Source organism: Neolamprologus brichardi, chromosome 6, assembly GCF_056152115.1.
Source record: "Neolamprologus brichardi isolate AB-2024 chromosome 6, ASM5615211v1, whole genome shotgun sequence".
NCBI classification, from domain to species: Eukaryota; Metazoa; Chordata; class Actinopteri; order Cichliformes; family Cichlidae; genus Neolamprologus; species Neolamprologus brichardi.
This window is the reverse complement of record NC_142109.1, coordinates 13,114,051-13,125,856: the sequence shown is the minus strand read 5'-3', so window position 1 is coordinate 13,125,856 and position 11,806 is coordinate 13,114,051. Positions and strand designations below refer to the sequence as shown.

The 11,806-nt window shown below is 44.4% G+C and overlaps 1 protein-coding gene across 1 annotated transcript in view; it reads right to left on the bottom strand.

The window, feature by feature from the left end:
• LOC102786570 (uncharacterized) overlaps positions 1-11,806 on the bottom strand; it is a 29,113-nt gene continuing 17,307 nt past the window's right edge. Inside the window, exon 10 of the mRNA XM_087842507.1 lies at positions 1-1,552. The gene's annotated coding sequence lies outside the window, so the exon portion shown is untranslated. The remainder of the gene's footprint in view (positions 1,553-11,806) is intronic.

Genomic DNA, 11,806 nt, shown 5'->3' with positions numbered 1-11,806 from the left:
ATTTAATACAAATGAAATTAAATTCAAATGAAAGTCACATCATAAGAAGTAGTGCAACATGAAGCTTAACACTGTTATAGGAAGAGCACAAAACAGCAAAATGGAGCTTCTGTAAAGCACTTCGTCTTAAACTGAGGAAAGCATAATTTGATCAGATCTGACAAACCTCTGTTATTTTCATATTATTCATATTTTACAAATACATGCCGAAAATGAGTAAAGAGTTTTGGAGCCAGCATTCAAATAACTTTGTTTGGTGAAGTAGCAGTGACCATATCAAGCCAATCATTGTATATACACACACTTATGCATGGATTATTTACATTATTTATATAAAGGCCAGTAATACCAATGTAGAAAACCTTAATATGCATGTTTTATTTTAAAATTGTGCTTAAATGATTAATATTATTTAATAGATCCATTAGCTAGGAGTGCTTTTACATTATTTCTGAATGCCTGAAACGGGTGATTCTTAAACAACCATTTTGTAAATGATTACCACTTACAGCCAGTGTATTTATTAAGTGAGCAAATCTGAATGCATATTCTCTGCTTCACACTCACTTTGTAAATTTATAACACTTTTTTTTTTTTTTTTTACAATATGGCAAAAACGTGTAGTAAGTGCTTTGTGTGTCTCTCAAATGAATTATGTATAATGTTTTAAATTAAATTTACATTTTTGTTTGTTTGTTTGTTTTTTATTGGTTAACAATAAGTGTAAACCAAACAAAATGGTTTGATTGGTGTTTGTCAGCCATTGGGTAAGAGGTGCAGTAGACACTTGGACAGAGTGCCAGTCTATTGTAGGGGTTATGACCTGAACAGTGATGAATAAAAGGCACGATACATATTCAGAAGACAAGTTCAGTTATTACTAAAACAATGAAAAGCTAACATTTAAGTTTGAAAAACCTTACAGCACTGTCCAAAAGTCTTGAGATAGACCTCAATTTAAAAAGTATTTTGCTTTCAAGAAGCCAGACGTTCTGGTAGCAGGTTCTTGATCAATAGTTCTCCAGGCTTTCTGAAGGTCTTTCAAAATTTTTCTTTGGACATTGGCTGTTTTTTCACTCCAGTCGCAGTACCTGACATTTTCAGAGAAACATCCATCAGATTTTTATTCACTATGCCAGCGGTCCCCAACACCCGGGCCACGGACCGCAGTCGTTTGGTACCGAGCCAACATCCAAAGAAGAGCTTTGAATGTCCTTCAAGAGGCCTGGAAAACTATTCCTGAAGACTACTTTAAGAAATGACAAGAAAGCTTTCCGTTGTCATACCAAATATTAACTTTACATGTCACTAGAATTATGCAAACTCAGTATTTGATTACATATTGTACGTCCACGTATACTTGGACATGTTTAAAAATAAATAATGTTTCCGATTTGTCTCGCAAAATACAAAGAAATATTGGTTGGCTCAAGACTTTTCCACATTACTGTATATATTACAAAAAAAAAACAAGCTTGTATCACAGTCATCAGTGAATACACTTTGAGTAGAAATATCCTTTTCCCCAACGGCCTCTTTTTTTTCCTTTGGTCTGCAAAAAACATAAAGAGAGAGAGTGAGAAAAAAGAAACAGAGCAATGAAAACAGTCCATCCTTTCCCACAGTCACGTGTTCTGCAATCACCTTCTTTTTCCACTTGCACCTTCTGCTTTGGCCAAGTTTATGTGGCCTTTGACATGACCTTTGATCCCTATGGAGAACCATCTGTTTGAGGGAAAGGATGACTGACATAATGCTAACTCTACATCTATTGCTGTGTTTTATGGTTAACTATTAAGTGTTTAAACAGAAACAAACCAAGTCCCGGAGGTACAAGTGACAACAGCACTGCAGGGCTCATCTTTAGAGTTTTTACAAATCTTTGTCCAAATAATGAACTGACTTTTCATTTTCATAAAAGGTATTTTCAGAATCTTTACTTGAATACATCAATTTTCAAATTATGTACGGGAGCTTCAAAAGAACAATTAAAAAGTTTGGTTTCAAAAAAGAACCGTGACTACTCGAACAAAACAAATTTAAATACATCAACTTTACTTTTCTCTTCTGATAATGACCATCCATTCAAAATCCCATTTGTATAATTGCTGCTCATTGACTCTCATGATACCTCACCCACACAATTAACAGCTAAAAAGGTTACACCATGTGTCATGACCTTATGTTGTGTGTGTTTTTATTAGGACTACTGACTTATACAGACTTGCACAAAAATACCTGGATGATAAAATGCTTCAGACCTGACAGATTGATTAGTCTAAGGTTAACTTTCCTGAACCAAGAGAAACGGTGCTCACAGAGGAACATGATGGCGAGTTATAGTTTAGCTGTAAATAATCACAACATCACCTCATATAATGACAAAAAATATTACAATCTGTGGCTTTGAGGTTCATAATCACAGAGATCTCCGGACACTTACACTACGCTTTCATAAGAATAGCCTGAGACAAAGTTTCAGTTCACATCTTGCAGACTAACTGCAGCACCTCGTGTTAATCTTTTGTGTATTCTGTGGCTTTTATAACATACTGTTATTTTTAATGCAGTGCCTCCACCCAGACAACATAATCAGCGAGTCATAGTAATAGTAATCTTAATATCGTTACTCATGGAAGAAAACACACACATTCAATGACTACAGAACAGGAATACGATGTGGTAAGATAAGAAACACTAATTTATCTCATATGGTAGAACTATTGCAGTTGGTGAGCTGCTCCCATAAGGTAGCTTAAATTTTTAGCATCTACGCAACTATTTAAATATATGCTTATAAAAGACAGACATCAAACATGGTTTTTGAATCAATGGTTTGAAGTTTGGAATTTATGCCAGATATGATCATATTTTGGATGACAGAGTAGAGCTGGACAGTTTGCTAAGTGGCTAGCAGTTTTAGTTAATTTGATTAGCAGGGTGCAGCTGTAATTCAGTGAAATTTGATGGGGTGCTAGCACAAAGCATGCCTAAAACACATGTACATGCAGAAAAACAAGCAAGTGCAACCTTAACCTTTAAAGCTTCCCGTGACCTAAACCAAACGTAAACTTGACCTAAGTTCAGCTATAAAAAACACTAGTTATAAATTAGTCAAAGATACCATTTTTATTTATTTACCAGACTGCAACCATGTTCATTTTTGAGTTTCAAGTTGTAATTTAAGGATCTATACGACTGCATTTGCTTCATTTTTTCAGCTCTAGAAGTTAATGTTTTGCTTTTTTAGTGTTGTGGTACCAACAGTTTCACTTAGATTAGCTTAATGATTTTTTTCCCTCTTGAACACATCTTTAGTGACTTAAACAACACCTGGGGACACGAGGAGCTGCTACTGACTAGCGCTGTAAAGGCGCGGGGTTCCTGGCTAGCTAGCATATTTGCCAGTTGTTCAATAATTAGTGCTGCTAGTAGTCGCTACACATCAAGTTTGTGGTGTGCATCCATTATAGTGAAATTATGGTTCAGTGGTAGTTGAGTGTTGGCAGCCTGTTGAAAGAAAGTGTCTGTCTTAGATGGGGCAAGTGTCAGAAGTCTGTACTATAGCCGGTCTCTACTCTTGCTTGTGGCCTGTCATGAAGAAGATTGAATTATAACCAGTGTTGGGACTAACGCGTTATTAAGTAACGCGTTACAGTAACTACGTTATTATTGTGGTAACGAGCACGGTAACTAGTTATTATGCCAAAATCAGGAACGCGTTACTCGTTACTGGGATTTAGATAGGGTCGTTACTCGTTACTTCGTGTGGTGGCTATCGCGGAGCTTCCACAGATTCAGTAACATTAGCAAGTGGAGGAGGCCAGCAGGTGGATGACAGAAAGGGGACGCAGAAGGAAGAGAGACCCGAGGCGGCTGCCGGTCCGAGTGTGAACTGAACTTCAGGTAAGAAGTTATGACCTGCAGTCTATCTGAGTCAGATATAAACCAAGTTTAGGTGGAGTTTATTTTCGTTATTCTGACTTTTTTCGTACTGCGTACTAGCTAGCATGACGGAGTTTCTATACAGCTGGGTGGGTGCTATGATGTTAATGATGTTGAACTTTATTTTGTTCATAAGGTTAGTTATTAGAGTTGCCAACCGTCCCGTAAAACACAGAATCGTCTCGTATTCAGAGAAAATATCACGCGTTTCGTATTGAGGTGAAAAGGAACACAGTTTGCTGTTTAGCTCTCTTGTTTGTTTATCGCCCACTGGTTTCCTCTTCCAGAAAGAGGAAACCAGCGGATGTCGCGTTAAACAACAGCAGCACGTTTAAGCTTGATCAGCTGTTGTTAGAATTTATTTAATATTAATTTCTAGTATCAGCTGATGTTTGCTGGAGCCACAGCTGCAAAAAAGCTGCTGGTCATGATATCAGTTTGGTTATCTGGTGAGAGGGAAACATGAAGATGAAACCAGGAGATGTCCTTACTGAATCATCAGAACTGAAAAGGTGATGGAGAAACAGGTTTACCTTTTAGGTGACATGAATGAGTTGAAGGGAAGTTATGAATTGTTTCTGAGAGACAAATAACACCAGGATCTTTTTTTTAATGTAGCTGACAGCTGGTAACTGTGCAGGGGCGGGTCTAGCACAGTTTTGCCAGGGGGGCAGGTAGGGCATTAACAGGGAGAGGTGGGCACAAAGAAATACTTTTCTTTCTTATTCTCATTTAAAATGTCTAGCTTTTAAAAAATAATTATCTGAATCTTACAACAAACGATTGATAGATTGATACATCCATCCATCCATCTTCATCCGCTTTATCCGGGGCCGGGTCGCGGGGGCAGCAGCCTAAGCAAAGAGGCCCAGACCTCCCTCTCCCCAGCCACCTCCTCCAGCTCATCCGGGGGAACACCAAGGCGTTCCCAGGCCAGCCGAGAGATATAATCTCTCCAGCGTGTCCTGGGTCTGCCCCGGGGCCTCCTCCCGGTGGGACATGCCTGGAACACCTCACCCAGGAGGCGCCCAGGGGGCATCCTTACCAGATGCCCAAACCACCTCAGCTGGCTCCTTTCAATGTGGAGCAGCAGCGGCTCTACTCTGAGCCCCTCCCGGATGGCCGAACTTCTCACCCTATCTCTAAGGGAGATGCCAGCCACCCTTCGGAGGAAGCTCATTTCCGCCGCTTGTATCCGCGATCTCGTCCTTTCGGTCACTACCCACAGCTCGTGGCCATAGGTGAGGGTAGGGACGTAGATCGACCGGTAAATTGAGAGCTTCGCTTTTACACTCAGCTCCCTCTTCACCACGACGGACCGGTGCAGCGTCTGCATTACTGCAGCTGCAGCCCCAATCCGTCTGTCGATCTCCGGCTCCCTTCTCCCATCACTCGCGAACAAGACCCCGAGATACTTGAACTCCTCCACTTGGGGCAGGACCTCATCCCCGACCCGGAGTGGGCACTCCACCCTTTTCCGGCTGAGAACCATGGCCTCAGATTTGGAGGTGCTGATCCTCATTCCCGCTGCTTCACACTCGGCTGCGAACCGCTCCAGTGCGAGCTGGAGGCCCTCACCCGATGAAGCCAACAGAACCACATCATCCGCAAAGATCAGAGATGAGATCCTGAGGCCACCAAAGCGAAAGCCCTCCGCCACTTGGCTGCGCCTAGAAATCCTGTCCATAAAAATTATGAACAGAACCGGTGACAAAGGGCAGCCCTGGCGGAGCCCATCACCCACCGGGAACAAGTCCGACTTATTGCCGGCAATGCGAACCAAGCTCTTGCAACGGTTGTATAGGGATCGAATGGCCCGTAGCAATGGGCCAGACACCCCATACTCCCGCAACACCTCCCACAGGACACCCCGAGGGACACGGTCGAATGCCTTCTCCAAGTCCACAAAACACATGTAGACTGGTTGGGCAAACTCCCATGCACCCTCAAGTATCCTCGAGAGGAGGAAGAGCTGGTCCAGTGATCCGCGACCAGGACGAAAACCGCATTGTTCCTCCTGCATCAGAGGTTCGACTAGCGGACGAACTCTCCTTTCCAGCACCCTGGCATAGACTTTCCCGGGGAGGCTGAGGAGTGTGATCCCCCTGTAGTTGGAACACACCCTCCGGTCCCCCTTCTTAAAGATGGGGACCACCACCCCGGTCTGCCAATCCACGGGTACTGCCCCTGATCTCCACGCAACATTGCAGAGGCGTGTCAGCCAGGACAGCCCTACAACGTCCAGAGCCTTCAGGAACTCGGGGCGGACCTCATCAACACCAGGGGCTCTGCCACCAAGGAGTTGTTTAACTGCCTCAGTGACCTCGCCCCCAGAAATTGGCGGGTCATTCCCCTCATCCCCAGACTCTGCTTCCTCCTTGGAAGACGCGTCAGTGGGATTAAGGAGGTCCTCGAAGTATTCCTTCCACCGCCTGACAATTTTCCCAGTCGACGTCAGCAGCGCTCCGCCAGCACTATACACAGTGCAGGTAGAGCACTGCTTTCCCCTCCTGAGACGCCTGACGGTTTGCCAGAACCTCTTCGAGGCAGTCCGAAAGTCTTTTTCCATGGCCTCTCCGAACTCCTCCCACACCCGAGTTTTTGCTTCAGCCACTGCCCGAGCCGCATTCCGCTTGGCCTGTCGATACCTGTCAGCTGCCTCCGGAGTCCCACAGGCTAACCAAGCCCGATAGGACTCCTTCTTCAGCCTGGTGGCTCCCTTCACCTCTGGTGTCCACCATTTGGTTCGGGGATTACCACCACGGCAGGCACCAACCACCTTGCGGCCGCAGCTCAATGCAGCAGCTTCGGCAATGGAGGCGCTGAACATGGTCCATTCGGACTCGATGTCCCCCGCCTCCCTCGGAATGCTGTTGAAGCTCTGCCGGAGGTGTGCGTTGAAGATCTCGCGGACTGGGGCCTCTGCTAGTCGTTCCCAGCACACCCTCACTACGCGTTTAGGTGCACCAGGTCTGTCCAGCGTCCTCCCCCGCCACCTGATCCAACTCACCACCAGGTGGTGATCAGTTGACAGCTCAGCCCCTCTCTTTACCCGAGTGTCCAGAACATATGGTCGCATGTCTGGTGATACGATTACAAAATCGATCATCGACCTACGGCCTAGAGCGTCCTGGTGCCACGTGCACTTATGGACACTCTTATGTTCGAACAAGGTGTTCGTTATGGCCAAACTGTGATTAGCACAGAAGTCCAATAACAAAGCACCGCTCGGGTTCAGATCAGGGAGGCCGTTCCTCCCAATCACGCCCCTCCAGGTCTCGCTGTTGTTACCCACGTGAGCATTGAAGTCTCCCAGCAGGACAACAGAGTCTCCAGGTGGAGCACCTTCCAGCACCCCCCCCAGGGACTCTAAGAAGGCTGGGTACTCCGAACTGCCACTCGGCGCATAAGCGCAGATGACAGTCAGGACCCGTTCCCCGACCCTAAGGCGCAGGGAACAAACCCTCTCGTCCACCGGGAAAAACCCCAACGTACCGGCAGCAAGCCGAGGGGATATTAGAATACCCACCCCAGCCACCAGGGGCAACTCCAGACTGAGACAGAGTCCAGCCCCTCTCCAGGAGACTGGTTCCAGAGCCCAAGCCGTGCGTAGAGGTGAGCCCGACTATATCTAGCCGGTACCTCTCAACCTCACGCACTAACTCAGGCTCCTTCCCCACCAGAGAGGTGACATTCCATGTCCCTATTGCCAGTCTTGGCAGCCGGGGGTCAGTCCGCCAGGGCCTCCGCTCCTGGCCGCCACCCGGCACACAATGCACCCGACCCCTATGGCGCCTCCTGCGGGTGGTGGGCCTGCGGGAGGATGGGCCCATGTCTCCTCTTCGGGCTGTGCCCGGCCGGGCCCCATGGACTAAGGCCCGGCCACCAGACGCTCGCCCTCGGGCACCCTCCCCGGGCCTGGCTCCAGGGCGGGGCCCCGGTAACCCTATCCCGGGCAGGGTAAACTGTTCCCTCTGTGTTTTTTTCATAGGGGTCTTCTGAATCGCTCTTTGTCTGGTCCCTCACCCAGGACCAATTTGCCATGGGAGACCCTACCAGGGGGCAAAAGCCCCCAGACAACATAGCCCCTGGGATCCCTGGGACACACAAACCCCTCCACCACGATAAGGTTGCGATTCACGGAGGAGAGATTGATACATATACCATCAAAACTGTGTACATCACTGTCACAACAGTGTTTGTTTTCATTCAAAGGCTTTATGATTTTTCCTATAATGGCAGCCGGTCTCTAGTCAAAATGCCCGGGCCGATTTTTTTGTCCCAGTCCAGCCCTGTATGCAGCTCATCTGCAGTCTGGTGTTACCTACATCTTCCTATTCAGAAGGCAGAATTTCCGAGTTCTGAGTACAATTGAAAGCACCACGACTGCAGTTTTTGTGTTGGATGTAAAAGGCGCACATGACGCTGTGACGTAGGCTAGAATCATGGCGGCGGTCAACGACGGTCCAGGCGTGGGATTTCTCTCGTGCACATTATCTTTTCCTTTCTATTGGTAGGTGGCACAGTGCACTTGTGGCAAGTAAGCTAGAAGACTGGCAAAGTTATGGAAGCAACACATTAACAAAAGAATTCTGAGTAAAACCAAATTTACTTTCCCTAGTAACTGGTTACTTTGAAAGTAACGAGTAACTTGAAGTAACTGAGTTACTTTTGATAGAAGTAACTAGTAATGTAACTAAGTTACTAACTTAAAGTAACTTACCCAACACTGATTATAACATACTTTTCATGCTGTCTTTTTTATGTTTTTTTAATCTGTGTTCGAGTTTTCTTTTCAGCTTTGCTTCCTTTTCTGTTCTGGCCCACTCAAAATGTCAGCATTTGACAGATACACAAGCGACACGCAGTAAGTTTTTTTACAGACTGAGCATGTTTGTGGCAGTTGAAAGCCCCTTTTTTAGGCTCTCTGTAGGCAAATACCTCCACAAATGCACACAACCACAACAACATAAATTAAACATTAGTGTCTGTCAATGTAATATGCAGATTTTAGTCTGCAGGTCTGCATAGATTTTAAAAGAGTCTAGTTTTTCCATTTGAATGCTTTGATATAGAAGAACTAAAAGCTTGACTCACTTCACAACATAAAAGGAAAACAAAGTTTCGACTTTTTAGGATCTGTCATGTGACCCAAGTTCACTTTAAACCGTGTGTTACTGATGAGAAACAGAGATGTAATAAAGTCACAGTGTGTTTCTGACAGTTTGACACCGCCTGAGGAATGTGAAGCTGATGCCGGAGGCGATACCAGCAGGTGGATGAATGTCCATCTGTCAGCAGGCCCTACTGATCACAGCAGCCCTGCCAACTGCTCTAAGCCCGAAGAGGAATGTTTAAAAACCAGCCTGGAGAGGACAACCAGAGAGGAAGCATTATGTTGTAGGTTTTCTGGGGGAATCGTAGGTCAGCTACATTAAGTTTTGGACATGAAAACGGTCGCATCTCTTGCCTTCATTGTTTTAGAGTAAATTTTCTTGGTCCACAGATCAGCAGATATCAGATTTGGTCCAGATAACACTCTATTTTTCCTCCATTCAGTAAGACAGGCTGACAGTGTTGGTTTCTACTTCTACTTCTTTGCACCTGTAGAAATTTAATGCAGGGTTTGGAATCCCTGAAAGTCCAGCTAGTCTAAATTAGCCATAATAACTTTGATCAGTCATGTTTAACATTTGTAGAAGGCTTTAGTTTGTAAATGCCAGGAAAACTTAATACATGCCCTCACCTTTGTTTTCTGCATCAGTTAGTATATGTTACCATGGCAACAAGCTAAACTAAGATAATGAATATCGCAAACGTGACCTTTGGAGCATTGGTATGTCAACATCGGCACTGTGAACATGCTAACAGTCACCATATAGGTCTTAACCTAATTATAGCCTTAGACAGAGGCTAGCATGGCCACTTTCAGATTAGCTAAATTTGAACTGTATCGTGTCTGAGTGTGACTGTCCCCGCCTCCCAGCAGTTACACTATTGATTGTGTCTAAAGATGCTTACATCATTCAAGATTCATAACAGCTATGCTTGAAGAAGTGACTGCTGAGCAATGTGATATAGTATCCTCATCATTCCTCAATATTGAAAAGGACATGGGCAGGGATGGTCATAACAGGGGACTAGTATACAGGGTTTATCTATGCAGGCTGAGCTGTAATGTACAGCAGCTGAATACAGCACAGAAAGAAGTGTGAAATGAATCGAAACTCTTTAATATACATCCAAGTTAACGATCTCATATGTTTTACATATATACAAAATCTCCCATGGACAAGTCTGTGAATCAATAATCATGCCAAGTTCATAAACTATGTTCAGCTGCCATTGATCAAATTGCTAAAAAACTAGTAACTAGGCAGAGTAAAGGCAATACAGATACAGACTGCAAAAAACGGACCCACTGTGACACCGCATTTAGTGACAGGCTAGTACTCGTGTCATTCACTCAATCACACACATTCATACAGCGCTTTTACCTTATACATACTCTCACTTCCACTCTGATGAATGCATTGGAGGCAGCTCAGGGTTCAGCATCTTGCCCAAGGATACTTCAATTCACAGTAGTTCTAAGCTATTATTTCTGCTTTCTCCACAAAGTGTTTTCACTGTGCTTTCCCCACTGTCCTGTCCTTTGAGTGAAATGCGGCATGGTACATACCTAAACTCCTAAATTAGTTCCTTTAAATGTTTGTGGTTCCACTTTCAAAGCACAAAAGAAGAATCTAGAAAATGTGACACTGTGTAAAATGCTTCAAGTGTAAATAGTGAAGGTTAAGGTCAGGCATTATTTGACAACTCTTAAAATAAAAAGATTGAGGCCAAAGGTAAAGTACAAATAAAGACGTTTCCAGTATTTTTTAGTTTCTATGTCTGGGAGTATGCACAAGTTCTCTTGGGTCAGTGCGATGTTAATATCATTATCAAAGGGCCAATGCAAGGCTCTGTATTGGCGTCTGTGTGCCTGTTTGTCTGTGGACTGCACTCCCACCAGCTTTGCATGCCTCCTCCAAGGAAAAGTATAACAGGAGCAGCTACTTGGCTGTAGTGTCTGCAGCTGCCCTGACCTTAATAGAGCACTCACTCTCATTGTTGCTTTTTTATTTTCTGCAGCAGGATTCCAGTTTAATATCATTTAGTAAAAAATAGGTGTATGATGGAGAAATACAGCTCCACTTAGAGTAGAGTGACTAGATGAATTATTAAAATGTGTTTTGGACGACTCATCGCAACGGCTGCTGCGAACACAGTTCTGCAGAGACTTGCTCAGCGACAGGCAAAGAATGTGAGCCAGTTAATTCTGACACTGAGGCCACATTACCCTTCTGCAGTCACTGTGTACCCTGTAATAAGGACTATGTGACCTATGACCTTTGTGAAGGATTTAAACCCAGAACCTCTAAAGTCAAGCAGCCAAAGAAAGAGAGTAAACTCTGTGGTTTTGTTAAAGGTCGATGATGAAGTAAATTTAGAAAGTTCTACATATAGAAACACAGCACATGGTGTTAATCTGCTGCAAGTGTTGCAACGTCATGCTTTAAAGTTTTGCCCTGATTTCAGGTTGAAAAAGTCTGGATGACCTTCTTATCAAATCAAATTATGACCTCAAAAGAGGCTCACTCGAAACAAGCGCACTAAACAAAAACATGTCCCATCACTCAGTTTTGTTTAGAGCACATTTTTCTAAGAGATTTGAAAGGTGAAAATGTCATCTCCAAAGGTCAAAGGCCAAACACTACTGACAGATTTATCCTCTTTACATTTCATCAGGAAGAGTCAGTCACTTGTATATGCCTGGAATGGTTAGTCAATGATTTGTTGACCTTGACCTCTGCCACAG